Here is a 7,639-nt window from a genome sequence, read left to right as displayed (position 1 = left end):
GTGGCCAAGAGCTCAGGTTCTGGAGACAGTTTTCCTGGGTTTGAATCCCAACTCAGCCACTTAGCAGCTTTCGACTTTGGGCAAGTCACCTAACCTCTCTGTGCCTCACTACCTTTGTCTGAAAAATAGAGAAAAGAGTAAACAGGCCTCCTAGGGCTGTGTGCACATGAAAAGAGTTAATATATACAGGTCCAGAGAAATAAAAACATCTGTCCACACCAAAACTTGTACATTAATGTTCATAACAGCCTTATTCATAATAACTAAAAAATGAAAACAATCCAAGGGTCTGTCAACTAACAAATGGGTAAATAAAATACGTTACAAGCCATACGATGGAATGTCATGCAGCCATGAAAAGTATTGCTGGCTTGTATGGTAACTATTTTCCTTTCACTTTCAAGGAATTGCCATATCATTTTTCTCAAGTGGCTGGACCATTTCACATTCCCACTAACTGTGTATGAGGGTCCAGTTTCTCCACATTCTTGCCAAAACTCGTTATCCCCTGTCCTTTTGAGTATAGCCATCCTTGTGCTGTGAAGTGGTATTTCACTGTGGTTTTGACTTGCATTTTCCTGATCGTTTTTGATGTTAAGCATCTTATCATGTGTGTAATGGTTATTTTTATATCTTCTTTGGAGACATGTCTATTCATATTCTCTGCTTATTTTTAATTGGGTTATTTGTCTTTTATATGTTGAGTTGTAGAAATTCTTTATATTTTCTAGATGAGTCCCTTATTAGATATATGATTTGCAAAAACTTTTCCCAGCCTGTAGGCTGCCTTTTCACTTTCTTAATAGTATTTTTGAAGCAGAGAAGTTTTTAATTCTAATGTTGTCCAGTTTATCTATTATTTTATTTTGTTGCTTATATTTTAGTGTATTATCTAAGAAATTATTACCTAAACAAAGTTACAAAATTTACACAAATGTTTACTTCATATGTTTACTTCTAAGATTTTTATATATTTAGCTTTAACATTTATGTTTTTGATCCATTTTGAGTTAATTTTTTTAGATAGTGTAAGGTAGGGGTTCAACTTCATTTTATTGCATATGGACATCCATTTTTCCCAGAACCACATGTTAAAAAGACCATTCTTTCCTCATACTAATTTTTTTAGTTAAACAGCATTCTACCCGACTCCTCCCTTCCAGGAACTGATAGTACAATGATACACACTGGTAGGTACACCAGAAAAACCACAATGCAACATAACAATATTCACACATCCCAGAAGAACACAGCTAGGAACCTATTCTTTTGGGTTTCTCGATTGAGACCTGATATTGAACATAGCCTTACCACCAACAATGGTTCTCTCTTCCTGTAAGACATCGTTGAAAGTGAGAGCTGCATAACACCTGAATTTGTGGAGGACACAAGTTTTTCCACATATGCAAGTCCCATCAATTAGTACTCACCGAGAATAAAGGCACATTCCTCAGATTAAAAAGAATAAAAAGAATGATAAGAACAAGCTAAGAAATGAAGGCAGGTCTCCCTTGAAGTACACCTCCTCTTGTCTTTAATAACATTGTCCCAATTGTGATTAAATCAATCCATTAGTTTTATTTTATTTCATTTACTTATTTTTTTTGATTGAAGTTTATTGGGGTGACAATTGTTAGTAAACTTACTGAGATTTCAGGTGTACAATTCTGTATTACATCATCTGTAAATCACATTGTGTGTTCACCACCCAGAGTCAGTTCTCCTTCCATCACCATATATTTGATCCCCTTTACCCTCATCTCCCACCCCCCACCCCCGTTACCCTCTGGTAACCACTAAACTATTGTCTGTGTCTATGAGTTTTTGTTCCTTCATTTGTTTGTATTGTTCTTTTGCTGTTTTCAGTTTTATATACCACATATCAGTGAAATCATATGGTTCTCGCCTTTTTCTGTCTGACTTATTTCGCTTAGCATTACACTCTCAAGATCCATCCATGTTGTTACAAATGGTCCTATTTCATCTTTTCTTACCACCGAATGGTATTCCATTGTGTATATATACCACAACTTGTTTATCCATTCATCTATCGAAGGACATTTTGGTTATTTCCATGTCTTGGCCACCGTAAACAAAGCTGCAATGAACATTGGAGCACACGTGTCTTTAGGTATAAATGTTTTCAGATTTTTTGGGTAGATACCCAGGAGAGGGATTGCTGGGTCATATGGTAATTCTGTTTGTAATTTTTTGAGGAACCTCCACACTGCCTTCCGTAGCGTCTGAACCAGTCTGCATTCCCACCAACAGTGTATGAGGGTTCCTTTTTCTTCACAGCCTCTCCAACACTTGTCACTATTTGTCTTGTTGATGATAGCCATTCTAACTGGGGTGAGGTGATATCTCATTGTGGTTTTTATTTGCATTTCTCTGCTGATTAGTGATATTGAGCATTTTTTCATATGTCTATTTGCCATTTGTATGTCCTCTTTGGAGAAATGTCTCTTCAGGTCCTCTGCCCATTTTTCAACTGGGTTGTTTTTTTTGTTGTTGTTGATTGTATGAGTTCCTTATATATTTTGGATATTAACCCCTTATTGGAAGCACTGTTTGCAAAAATCTTCTCCCATTCAGTTGGTTGCCTCCTTATTTTGTCTATGGTTTCTTTTGCTGTGCAGAAGCTTTTAAGTTTCATATAGTCCCATTCATTTATTTTAGCTTTTACTTCCATTGCCTTTGGAGTCAAATTCATAAAATGCTCTTTGAACCCAAGGTCCATAAGTTTAGTATCTATGTTTTCTTCTATGCAGTTTATTGTGTCAGGCCTTATGCTTAGGTCTTTGATCCATTTTGAATTAATTTGCGTACATGGTGACAAATAGCAGTCCAGTTTCATTCTTTTGCATGGGGCTTTCCAATTCTGCCAGCACCATTTATTGAAGAGGCTGTCTTTTCTCCATTGCATGTTTTTGGCTTCTTTGTTAAAAATTATCTGTCCATATTAATGTGGGTTTATTTCTGGGTTTTCAATTCTATTCTATTTGTCTGTGTGTCTGTATTTCTGCCAATACAATGCTGTTTTGATTATTGTTGCCCTATAGTACAAGCTAAAGTCAGGGAGTGTGATACCTCCAGCATTGTTCTTTTTTCTAAAGATTGCTTTGGCTATTCAGGGTCTTTTGTGGTTCCAAACAAATCTGATGATTTTGTTCTATTTCTTTAAAAAATACAATTGGGATTTTGATGGGGATTACATTAAATCTGTATATTGCTTTGGGTAATATGGCCATTTTAACTATATTGATTCTTCCAATCCATAAGCACGAATGTCTTTCCATTTCTTTGTATCTTCTTCAATTTCTTTTAAAAATGTCTCATAGTTTTCAGTATAGGTCTTTCAAATCCTTGGGTAAGTTTATTCCTAGGTATTTTATTCTTTTTGTTGCAATTGCAAAAGGAATTGTTTCTTTAATTTATTTTTCTGAGATTTCATTGTTAATATATAGGAATACAATGAACTTTTGTACGTTGATTTTGTAGCCAACAAATTTATTGTATTTGTTTATTGTTTCTCATAGCTTTTTGGTGGAGTCTTTAAGGTTTTCTACATATAGCATTATATCATCTGCAAAGAGTGACAATTTAACTTCTTCATTCCCAATTTGGATGCCTTTTATTTCTCTCTTGCCTGATTGCTCTGGCGAGGTCTTACAACACTCTGTTGAAAAGCAAAGGTGATAAGGGACAGCCTTCCTGAATGTAGAGCAAAGGGCTTCAGTTTTTCACCATTAATTATGATATTAGCTGAGGGTTTGTTATATATGGTGTTTATTGTGTTAAGGTATTTTCCTTCTATACCTATTTTATTAAGTGTTTTAATCATAAATGGATGTTGTATCTTGTCAAACACTTTTTCTACATCAGTTGATATAATCATATGATTTTTGTCCTTTATTTTGTTTATGTGATGTACATTGATGTACACTGATGGATTTGTGTATGTTGAACCATCCTTGTGCCCCTGGGATGAGCCCCACTTGGTCGTGATGAATAATCTTTTTAATTCATTGTGGCATTCTATTTGCTAGAATTTTGTTTAAGATTTTTCAATCTGTATTCATCAGAGATATTGGTCTGTAGTTTTCTTTTTTTGTGTTATCATTGCCAGGTTTTGGTATCAGGGTAATGTTGGCCTCATAAAACGAATTAGGGAGTACTGTCTCTTCTTCAATTCTTTGGAGGAGTTTGAGCAGGATTGGTACTAGATCCTCTTTGAAGGTTTGGTAGATCACTAGTGAAGCCATCTGGTCCCGGACTTTTGCTTTGGGAAGATTTTGGATGACCGATTCGATTTCCTTACTGGTGATCGGTCTATTAAGATTTTTCAGTTCTTTGTGATTCAGAGTAGGAAGGCTATATGTTTCTAAGAATGTGTCCATTTCTTCTAGGTTATTGAATTTGAACGGCATATAGTCCTTCATAGTATTCTTGGATGATCCTTTGTATTTCTGTGGTGTCCGTGATAACTTCCCTTCTTTAATTTCTGATTTTGTTTATTAGTGTCTTTTCTCTTTTTATATTAGTGAGTCTAGCCAAGGGTTTGTCAATTTTGTTAATCTTTTCAAAGAACAAGCTCTTTGTCACATTAATTTTTTCTATTGTCTTTTTGTTCTCTATTTCATTTATTTCAGCTCTGATTTTTGTTATTTCCTTTCTTCTGCTGACTTTGGGTTTCATTTGTTCTTCTTTTTCTAGTTCTTTAAGGTGTAACATGATGTTATTTATCTGGGATTTTTCTTGTTTCTTGAGATAAGCCTGTAATGATCTAAATTTCCCTTAAAACTGATTTTGTTGCATCCCGAAAATTTTGGTAGGATGTATTTTCATTCTCATTTGTTTCTATGTATCTTTTGATCTCTCCTCTTATTTTTTCTTTGACCCAGTCGTTCCTTAAAAGTATGTTGTTTAACCTCCACATATTTGTGGTTTTCCTGCTTTCTTTTTGCAGTTGGTATCCAATTTCAAAGTTTTGCGATCAGAGAATATGCTTGGTATGATTTCAATCTTTCTAAATCTGCTGAGGCTAGTTTTATGCCTCAGTATATGGTCTCTCCTTGAGAATGTTCCATGTACACTAGAAAAAAATGTATAGTCTGATGTTCTAGGATGATCTGCTCTATAAATGTCAATTATGTCCATTTCATCTAATGAGTCATTTAGGGCTGCTATTTCTTTATTTATTTTCTGTTTGGATGATCTATCCATAGCTTCAATGATGTATTTAGGTCCCTTATTATAATTGTTTTGGTCAATTTCTCTCTTTAGTTCTTTTAGTAGTTGCTTGGTATATTTTGGTGCTCCCTGATTGAGGGCATAAAGATTGATGACTGTTATGTCTTTTTGTTGTATAGTCCTTTTTATCATTATGAAATGTCCATCTTTGTCTCTTGTTGTGTTTTTTATCCTGAAGTCTGTTTCATCTGATATCAGTATGGCTACACCTGATTTTCTCTGAACACCATTTGCATGGAGTGTCAATTTCCACTCTTTCACTTTGAGTCTATGTTTGTCCTCATAGCTAAGATGTGTCTCTTGGAGGCAGTGTATGGTTGGGTTTACTTTTTTGATCCAGTCAGCGACTCTGTGTCTTTTTATTCATGAATTCAATCCATTTACATTTAGGGTGATTATTATTTTTTTTTAATTTGAATATATATTTTTTTAAGATTTTATTGGGGGAAGGGGAATAGGACTTTATTGGGGAACAGTGTGTATTTGTAGGACTTTTTTTTTATTGGCGAACATTAGTGCGTTTTCCCCAGGATTCATCAGCTCCATCCAAGTCAAGTTGTTGTCCTTTCAATCTTAGTTGTGGAGGGTGCAGCTCAGTTCCAGGTCCAGTCACTGTCGTTAGCTGCAGGGGGCACAGCCCACCATCCCTTACAGGAGTTGAACTGGCAACCTTGTGGTTGAGAGCCTGAGCGCCAACCAACTGAGGCATCTGGCCACCTGGGAGCTCAGCATCAGCTCAATGACTTCATTCTAGTTGTGGAGGTTGCAGCTCGCTGGCCTTTGTGGGAAATGAACCATCAGCCCTGTTACCCAGAGCTCACATTCTAACCAACTGAGCCACCCGTCTGCCCCTAGGGTGATTATTGATATGTGAAGATTTCCTATCATTCTATCTTTGGTTGTCTGGTAATACTGTGTCTCCATTGTTTCTTTGCTTTTTTTGTTGTTGTCTATTACTTCTGTGTAGTGGTGTTCTATGATTTCTCCCTCTGTTTCTTCTTATATTACGTTATATATTTTAGTTCTGGTGTTTTTTTTCCCCGTGGTTACCATTAAGTTTATGTAAAAGAAAGTTTCATATTTACAGTATTCCATTTTCTTCAGCATCCTTACTTTCTCCATTCCCATATTCCAGTTCAGGCCTTTATTCTCCCCCCTTTTATGATTTGGTTGCCACAAATTATTGCTATTGATGCTGGTCAAATAGCATCCTTCAGTATTCCTTGTAGTGCAGGTCATGTGTTAGAAAATTCCCTCAGCTTCTTAATGTCTGGAAAGGCCTTTATTCTGCTTTCATATCTAAAAGATATCTTTTCTGGATATATTATTCTTGGCTCATATTTTCTCTCTTTCAATAGCTAGAATATTTGATTCCACTTCCTCCTGGCTTGTAGAGTTTCTGCTGAAAAAAAATCTGGTGATAATCTAATGGGCTTACTTTGTAGGTTACCGTCTTCTTTTCCTTGACTGCCTTGAGGATTCTTTCTTTGTCGTTAATTTTTGATAGCTTCAATACAGTGTGCCTTGGAGAAAGCCTGCTGGGGTGGAGGTAATTAGGTGTTCTATTTGCTTCTTGGATTCAAGGATCCAGTTCTTTCCACAAATTGGGAAGTTCTCATCGACTATTTGTTTGAATATACTCTGTGTTCCCTTCTCTCTTTCTTCTCCTTTTGGTATGCCCATCATTCTTATATTGCTCTTTCTGATGAAGTCATAAAGTTCTTGTAGAGTTCTTCACTTCTTTTAAGTCTCAAGTCGCTTTCTTCTTCCATCCGTGTCATTTCCAGATTACTATCTTCGATATCACTGATTCTTTCTTCCATCTGGTCAACTCTACTACCTAAGGTGGCTATTTCTTTCTTCATTTCTTTTATTGAGGTCTTAATCTCCAGAAATTTTATTTGGCTCTTTTTTAAAATTTCAATCTCTTTGTTAAAATGTTCATTTTGTTCTTGATTGTGTTTTTGAGTTCATTAAACTGTCTTTCTGTGTTTTCTTGCATCTCATTGAGTTTTTCTAAGAACTGCAATCTTGACCTCTCTGGCATTTAAGTCACATATTTCCATGTCTTTAAGTTCATTTACTGGAGACTTGTCATTGCTTTCTGAGCTATCTTGTTACCTTAGTTATTCATGATAATTAATGATTTATTGTTTCTCTTCCTAGACATCTATAGGAGTGGGTTCTGCAACAGGTTGATAGAGGTCTTTCTTTTGTTTTCCAGTAGGTGTTGGTAAAATGTTTTATTTTCTCTCTGACTGCAGCCTTTTATTCTCTCTCACACTGTAGTGTTATATTTGCTCTGCACTATTCCCACTTCTTACACAATGGGGGGATTCCCTGGAAGGTGGGCTTCTCCTCTGTGAACAGTTCACTTGGGTCATAG

This window comes from Rhinolophus sinicus, chromosome 7 (genome assembly GCF_057876585.1).
Source record: "Rhinolophus sinicus isolate RSI-liver-muscle chromosome 7, RSI-T2T, whole genome shotgun sequence".
Lineage (NCBI taxonomy): Eukaryota > Metazoa > Chordata > Mammalia > Chiroptera > Rhinolophidae > Rhinolophus > Rhinolophus sinicus.
Note: the sequence above shows the minus strand (reverse complement) of the source record.